We start from the raw sequence: 8,818 nt of genomic DNA on the forward strand, positions 1-8,818 counted from the left end.
CAAAGATAGAGTACTTTTATTGTTTATAAACAGAATTTTTGCACCATGCTTTTGATCACTGCTCTTTGGAGAAACAACATTTCCTTTATCAGTTTCAGTTGCCTGGAATCTGTCAGAAATATGTTGTACCTCAGCTTGTTGGACCTGCATATTGGACCTTGTGACATCTGGAGGAGTGGTTGCAGGGGCTCTGTGGTCTTCCCTATGGTCAACCAATGGATTTTCCCTCCCCCTGGTTTCCTCTTCCTGCACATTAGTGGGTGTCTCCTGTGTTCCCCCTTCTTCACCTCCATAAACTTCTTCAGCCATAACAACAACAATATTTAAAACATTAAAGCTATTGGGGGAGCCATATGGGTGTGGGAGCACTGATTCAATACCTGGGACTTTGGCATTGTTGCATTCCATAGCAGTTTGCTTTTCTGCAATTTTGCTAGTTTCCTTCCTTTTAAACACCTGCTGAATGGGCTTGTGGGGATTGGGAACCAATATTCTATGGGGAGGGGGGGTGTTGACTCAGGACTCCAGAGACAACATTACATGTTTGGACATTATCATAATTAATATTAAAGCAAGTACCTGATGGCAGTATGTTCCTTGGTTGCTGATTATCACTGGTTGTTGGTTGAGGCATTTTTGAGCTTTCTCCTTGGTTCATCCTGCTTTGTTTACTTTGATGAAGAGTTCCTTGTTGGTGGGATTGGTTATTCTTATTGGTTTTCTTTTTTTGAGTTTGTCATTCCTCTTTTTCTTGGTTATTTTCATGGTCTTCATCAGCATTATTATGTTGCTTTTCCTTATTGTTGTTTTTCTCTTGGAAATGTTGTTCATTAGCCTTACCTGTGCTGGTTTTGTCCTTGTCTACAATAGTTTCTTGTTGAATTTTCTTTTGCCTGTTTTCCTCTTCTCTTCTCTTCACTGTACAGGTAGTGTGAGTATGGCCTTGATGCTTGCAGTGCTGGCAATATTCAGGCACCCCTTCATATTGAATTGGTTGCCATCTACCCTTGCCATTCACATCTTTTTGAAAGCCCATCCATTCATGTTGGGGTCTTTGTTTTGTAAGATCCACTTGAACCTTTACTTTAGCAACACTACCTCTAGTTTTTTTATATGTTGCCAAGTCCAGGAACAACACTTTCCCAACCGGAGATAAAAAAGGTGTAACCACTTCCATACTATAGCAATGCCAAGGAAGTTCTAGTAGGATTTCCCAAATAGGTACCAAGGGAGTTTCCTCCTCTGGTTTAAATGTGGGAGTCCAAAGTTGTAGCCTCATGAGCTGGCCTTGGATGAACATTTTTCCTTTTGACCACACTGTTGTGTGATCAAACTCATTGTCCAAGTCAATGTAAATGTGTCTGGAGTTGAAGTGAGTCAGCTTAACCCCTCCTTTAAGCTCAGTTTGTAGGATGAACTCTTTTCTAATAACTTCCATCCTTGGCATTGTATGTGTAAACTTCCCAATAAGGGTGTATTTACACTTAGTTGCTAAGTTAACCATGAAGTCCTCTTCAGAGAATAAAACTGCAGGGTATCCTTGCTTTGTGGTGATTTCAGGGGGAGAGATACCTATAGGAGCACTTTGGGCCTCTTGGGCTCTAAGTCTGGTAGCAAGAGTGTGTGTCACAATAGGATTTGGAGGGTTGGGAGTATTTGGAATAGGAGTTCTGGTTTGGTTGTTGATTTTGGGAGCATGATTGTTCCTAATTGGTGGATGACTGTTCTGATCTTTTTTATGGTTGTTGGGATTGAACACCTCAAAGTTGTTAGAAACTTTCAAGGGAGCAGAGTTGGGAATGTAATGTTTGTGACCAGCTGTTTGGTTTACTGCAGGACCTTTGAGATGTTGATTGCTCACACCACCTTGTTGGATTTGGCTCTTACCTTTACCATTAGTTTTATCACTTAACTCAGATTGTACACTAGTCATATTTTCCGCAGTAATTCCATTTCCAATTTGGACAGCACATATAGGATTAGAAATCAATTCAATAGGCTGCATATTAGAATTTAAGACAGTGGCTGGCTCAATTGCATTAGATTGTAATTGAGCTTGAATACTAGTATAAGTAATTCTATCATGAACAATATGACTATCAAGGTTAGGATACTTACCTGGTGATACTTGAGCAAAAACTCTGATTTTCTGAACACTGGGATCATTTGGCACTGTCAATAGCTCCTGCTCAGTATGATCAACATGGTCGTTATTGAGTCTAACATGTGTATTAGTTATTTGATCTCTTTGACATTGATGCACATTTTCTTGATGCTGAGTAGTGTCCTGATGCATTAAAGAATGCAACGCACTATCTGTAGTCTCACATTGTTCTTCCACCTGATGGACACCTTTGTGACTTTTCGAATTTGAATTATTTGAGGGAAATTCGAAACAACCTGAATAGTTTTTTGGACTAGAATCATCAATGTGAGCATTTTGGTATAAGTGTTGCTGCAATTGGATCACCTGAACTCCGTCGGCTTCACCTTGACAGTCGTCATGACGACTTTTCAAATTTGAAGCATTTGGTGATGATTCGAGATATTCCATATGTGTGGGGAGCTTCTCAATACTGTCTTAAACCAGTTAGCAATGATTGCACAACAATTGGTTCGTCGGAGCTTCGGCGACACCATTGATAGCAGTGTTCAAAGAGAAATTTGAAGCATGTGGTTGTGATTCGAGATGACGCCCGGTATCTGGGAGATGCTCCTCATTTTCGTGAACACTTTGGCATTGGTTTCGTCCCATTTGGATCACCGGAGCTACGGCGCCGGCGTCAATTTGTTCGCCGGCGATCATTTCGCCTGAAATGTTTATTCCCAGAGGGGCGCCATGTCCTTGCGAGCAAAACCCAGATGGTGCGATGGCTCGAAAGTCGCCGGAGCTGCCTGGAAATTGAAGGCGCATTGGCGGCGCTCTGGCTGCGTTGCTGATGGACTGCGCCTGTTCATTGCTGCCAATTTGTTGATTATTTTCGTTCCAAATTTGAACTGTAGGTCGTATATGTGATGAAGAATCATCACCAGTAGTCCCTATAACATTTAGTAATCCACGATTCCTTAGAGATATGATTTTTTCAGCTTGCAGCAACTCCTCACTAGAACAATGAACAGTGATCACTTCATTCTTTTGCGAATTCGAAGAGCTGTAGGTTGAATCTGATGACGCGGTAATTTTTGTTGTGTTCGTATCGACGGAATCTATGATTCCATCTTTCGAACGAAATTTTCCATTTGATTTTCGATTTTATGATTTTAGTTATAGTTGAACTAATAACTGAATAAGATTATATAAAAATTATTATTTTACTCTAATTATATAATATTTAATTTACCATTTTACCAATCATTTTTCCTAATTTTTAGTATTACTTTCGGCCATAGGCAACACAAACTAATCGCTTTGTCTCTTTCTGCTACATTTTTTCTCGTTTCGACATAACCTACTATTACATTCTCTTTTTTCAATTTTAAATTTGATTGTGACGAAGACAATGATTAATGTTGTTTCGACAATATATTGCATGTTCTTTAGAAGTATTTCAAATAATCTTATCTTAAACAAAAGTTATTAATTTAGAATTTTGTGTTCCACTTTTACTTATTATGAACATTTTTTTATTGATTAAATAAAAAATCGAATCATTAAAAAGAAAAAACTGAAAAGTAAAAAGTATATTATTAATTTAATTTAATCACAAATAAAAAAAATAACAAATCAAATTAATCATACATACAATCAGATTAAACCGACGGATGCGGACCGAGTGTCACATGAATTGCGACTAAAAGGATAGCAGTTTACATTCAAATAGTTTTAATTCTGTACAGGCTTCCACCACTAAAATGGCTAGATCTACTCGGCAAAAATGACACATCACCGCACTTAATGAACCCGCAGTAGCCTTTAGTTTCTTCTATTTAAACCTTGTTAGGACTTTCCGAAAATGTCCAATTGAAATCTCTCTGCTTGTTGGAGGAGTTGGAAGAGAGGTAATTAGTTGAATCTTCTAATTCAAAAGTTGTTAGATTCTGAATCTTTATTTTTTTTCTCTTTTCGAACTTTGATATTATTTGCCAAGATTGATGTTATTATTTGCTATGTAAAGATTGTTAACATCAATGAAGGGTCTTTTTTATTTTGAAAAAAATGTTTAATTCTTTGGCTTTGATTCAGTTTTTTGCTCAAGAAAGCTTGCTTATATTTTACTAACCTTTAAGGAGAAAAAAAAATACAAATACTTGCATAAAGTTGCAATCTTTGGTCTCTATTGTATATTCTTAAATGTATTTACTTTTTTGTTTTTTTCTGATTGTTGCTAGCACATGAGCTAAGCTGGTCTAATTTTCTAGTGTACTTGTATGTTTTGTATGGTAAAAGAACTTATTCTGGTTCCACTTTCTGCTCTAACTTTTGCCAGATTCGATTTGACTTTTGTTTGATGTTCTTGCTTCTGTTTTTTCTTTTTTTGGTAAAAATAAGATCCATAAATCTGCTTAATCTTAAAGCTACATTTTGTTTCTTAATTTGTTCTTAGTCCCAGTGATCTGCAGTCTTTTACCTGTGATCTACCTATGCAGCTTTTTAGAGGGCAATCCAAGATCTAAAAGCAGGGGATGTACTATTTAATATATGCATTATACATAAACAAACACTCAAAATTGACACTTTAACTTTGAGTATACGCATCTAGACAGTTCAACTCGTCTCCACTGTGTCAGCTGAATACTCAAACTTACAAAATAATCATCTCAATACCACTAAAATTTATGTGTTACGTCAACATCGGGTGTCCATGAGACATAGTGAGAACGAGTTGGAGTGTTTAGTTGTCCATTGAAACCAAGATGACACGTCTAGATGTGTACTCTCAAATTTGAAGGATGAGTTCGAGAGTTTAGTTCTTAGCTGAGACCTAGTAGAGGTGTCTAGATGTACACTCTCAAAGTTGGAGAAAGAGTTGGAGTCTATATTGCTCGGACTCTATAAAAATGTCGAATGGTGCAGTAACATGTTTGGAGAGTCCGAGCTTGAATGATTAGTTGTCGGTTCAGATTAAGTTGAGGTGCCTAGATGTGCACTCTCAAAGTTGGAATGCTAACTTGCCAGCGGAAGCCAAGTTTCATTTAGCTGAGCTTAACTCATTTGATATTGATGCATATTTGATTGATATATGTGGACTTATTCCATGGAGTTGGATGGATACAAATGATTCATCTTGTACTCCAACTAATTTGGGATTCAGTTTACTTGATTCACATATGCCAACTTATTTATTTCGGGGAATGCACTAAACATATGTGCAAATAACTTCTGTTATTCCACAAGAATGTGGCTTCAAGCTTGCTGACATCTCGTATATCTAACTAGTTTCCTGTTCTTTTTCCTTAACCAACTATTTTCTACGTGATCTAATAATCCTGTTATTATTCTTCGATCTTGTGTGTGTAAATATATTATAGGTTAAATATGTGTTGTTTTGTCCTGGAAATGAATTATCCAAAATGGAAATGGCACTGTGTGGTGGTCCTTGGGATACTAGTTTTAAATTCATCCATCCATCTGTAGTTGAAGCCGTATGAATCATTGTTGGTGGTGGACCAGGTGAAAGCAAGCCTAGCAAAGCAGATAAGTTTTTGTTGCCAACAATCAAACCTTATGTTTGTTGCTCCGTTCAGGGACTTGTAAACTGACACAATTGGTGGTGCTTTTTTGTCGTGCCATTTGTAATCTGTATGGCATGCCAGTCAGGATAGAGTTCACCTCATGAATAAAATGACTTTCAACAAGAAGTTTGGGTTATTATCATAAAGGTCATGTCTGATTTAAAGAGTTTGAGCTCTAATAGATAGGAACGAGCTAAAAAAGAAAACTTATTATATCCTAGATAATCAACCTTGATTTGCTATGTAGTATATCCCTAAATTTGTGTCATGTTTGGTATCATTTTGTGCTCGTTAGTTTCATCAGGTAGTTTCTTTAGTTAGTTTGAGCACAAGGTTGAGGGGAAATAATAATAAGGAGATGAATGTGCTTGATGATTGTCACCATTGTGTTTCCAAGAATTTATGTTGTTCGTTGGTCATTCTTGTCCTTACTTGGTTGGACTCATTTTTGAACAGCAATCGTTGCAGAAGCTGCCTATTAATATGTATGGAGAAACTGCAGGTAACATTATTCTGTCCAAGCAACTAGTTGGTTCCAGAAGCAATCCTAACTAAATGCTTCTATAGCTTTTGTTATTCTTTAGATAATGTAACATCAATTGTTGTGAACGGAGAATCAGTAAAAGATTGGCCTTTGTTCAACTTAAGCCCTCTCAACGCTCCCATCAAACCAAAAAAGAAAGAGAGAAAACCCCCTTTCTTCTTCTTTACTTATACCACACCAAACCCAACTAAGAGACTATGGAAGTCTTGACCACTCGGACCATATGGGAACAAATATATTAGCCCCCCAGTGCTACCCTAGAGTTAAAAACATAACCATATCTGTGTATGATATCGCTTGTATGTTCTTTTTTTTCTTTCTTTTTATTGTATTCTTTTCTTTTCTAAGAACTTTTTGGTCTTGGATTTATAATGATTATCATGGTGAAAGTTAAATTCATATTATATCACATGATACTGCAACCCAAACAACAAAATTGGAATTAGATTCAATTTTACTTGAATTCCTTGATTTCTCAAGTACTAGTACCTTCAAGGATTTTCCATTCTTTAACTCAGGTTGAACGTTGTGCTTTCCCAAGAGGCTGATAAGTGTTGTAATTTGGTCTCAATACAGGAGAGAGTTTGTGTGTTGGAGACTTTGTTTGCTAGAAAATTGCGCTTCTTTTTTATTTCTGAAGTGCTTCACTTTCTGTGAAGATGCTTAAGGTCCCTCAGCATCAAGTCGCAGGACATGAAGCGGGCATTGGGAAGCTGGGTCCCCTCGTGGATGAATCAGGGCGCTTCTACAAGCCTCTGCAAGGTGATGAACGAGGGTCCAATGAGGTTGCATTCTATACTTCATTGTCTACTAACAGTGGGATCCCGGAACACATTCAAAGATTTTTCCCCACCTTTTATGGCACTCAGCTCGTAGAAGCATCTGATGGATCTGGCATGCTGCCTCACTTGGTCTTGGATGATCTTGCATTAGGTCGTGTCAGTCCTTCAATTATGGACATTAAGATTGGTTCAAGAACCTGGGCACCCGAAGCATCCGAGAAATACATTGAAAAGTGCTTAAAAAAGGATCGAGAATCATCAAGCCTTTCATTAGGATTCAGGATATCGGGGTTGCAAATCTATAGAAGCAAAGAACTAGGGTTCTGGAAACCTGGAAAGAAAGCTGCTCAGAAACTCTCTGCAGAGGAAGTCAAGTTAGTCCTGAGAAGGTTTGTTTCTTCTAACACATTGAAAGATTTGGATTCGAAACCAGACTGCGCTTTCGCATCAACTGGTTATGGCGGCTCTACTGGCATTTTATCTCAGTTACTGGAGCTGAAATCCTGGTTTGAGGATCAAACTATATTCCATTTGTATTCTTGCTCAATTCTGTTGATCTTTGAAAAAGAGCTGGCAATGGAAGGAAAGAATCCAGGTGCGCAAATCAAGCTGATTGACTTTGCTCATGTTTACGAAGGACGAGGTGTCATTGATCATAACTTCTTGGGTGGTCTCTGCTCGTTAATAAAATTCATAGCTGAAATTCTTACTGCTCCTAGTGAGTGCAGAAAAGAAGCTTCTGCAAAAGCTGAAGAACCTTACAGCCTCTGATAATGGTGTTGTAGCTGATCAGAAGAACCTTACCTCCTCTGATAATGGTGTTGTAGCTGATCAGGAGAACCTTACCACCTCTGATAATGGTGGTTTAGCTGATCAGAATAACCTTACCATTTCTGATAATGGTGTTGTAGCTGATCAGCAGAACCTTACCGCCTCTCATAATTGTGTTGTAGCTGATCAGAACCTTACCGACTGTGATTATGGTGTTGTAGCTGATCAGAAGAAGCTTACTGACTCTGATAAGGGTGTCAGCTGATACAACTCAAAACTCTTGTTGGAACCACTTCTCATCCTGGACTCCAATAAAGCCACATTTTCCACCATGCTGTGGATAATTTGCCTGAGTTGGTCAATTTGGAGTCCTATGCAATGCTTACACGCGTCTTTTATGATTTTTCTGTAGTGCAAAGACAATCTAAACTTATGATTTGCAGTCTTTGATTACATATTTGCTACCTTACCTCAGCTGTGCTTTGAATCTATTCTGGTACTAAACTCGCTCTTTTCTGGATCAAGAGGCAAATAACACTTTTTAATGACAAAAAAAGAGCACATTGACTTCATTAATCAATGCTGTTTTCAAAAGTGGCTAACTAACCGTTGTATGACAGGACATTAGTCCTTAAGCAGCAGAATTGCCTAGGAAGAGTGGCTAACTAACCGTTGAATATACAATTGCAGTTTGTAAAGAACAATTAATAAACACATGAACAAGTAACACATCTGTGGGTACAGCCACACATGCATTTAGGAACCAACAGTCAAGAGAAAAGACAAAACACACTAGTCACCAACATTAGATCTGCAGGAAGCTGACCTGACTTCAAAGCCTACATGAATTTGCATCATCAGTATCTTTAATTGATATTAGGCACTATGAGGCAAAGGTCAAACTAATAATGGTCTTGAGAAAAAAATGATAGGACAAATAAAACTGAATTAAAAAAGCTATGTATTGTTATAAAATAAACTAAACTTAGCAAAATAAGGAGGAGAGTGAGATAAAGAGAGAATTGAGAGATATTGCAGTATCTATGTT

General features: G+C 37.7%; 1 pseudogene across 1 annotated transcript; it reads left to right on the forward strand.

Moving 5' to 3' along the window:
* Positions 1-3,760: 3,760 nt before the first annotated feature.
* LOC129894461 (inositol polyphosphate multikinase alpha-like) lies at positions 3,761-8,244 on the forward strand (annotated as a pseudogene). Its single transcript, XR_008767695.1, has 3 exons — positions 3,761-3,999; positions 6,130-6,175; positions 6,877-8,244. The product of XR_008767695.1 is annotated as an inositol polyphosphate multikinase alpha-like (transcript).
* The last annotated feature ends 574 nt before the right edge of the window (positions 8,245-8,818 follow it).

Source organism: Solanum dulcamara, chromosome 1 (assembly GCF_947179165.1).
Source record: "Solanum dulcamara chromosome 1, daSolDulc1.2, whole genome shotgun sequence".
NCBI lineage: Eukaryota > Viridiplantae > Streptophyta > Magnoliopsida > Solanales > Solanaceae > Solanum > Solanum dulcamara.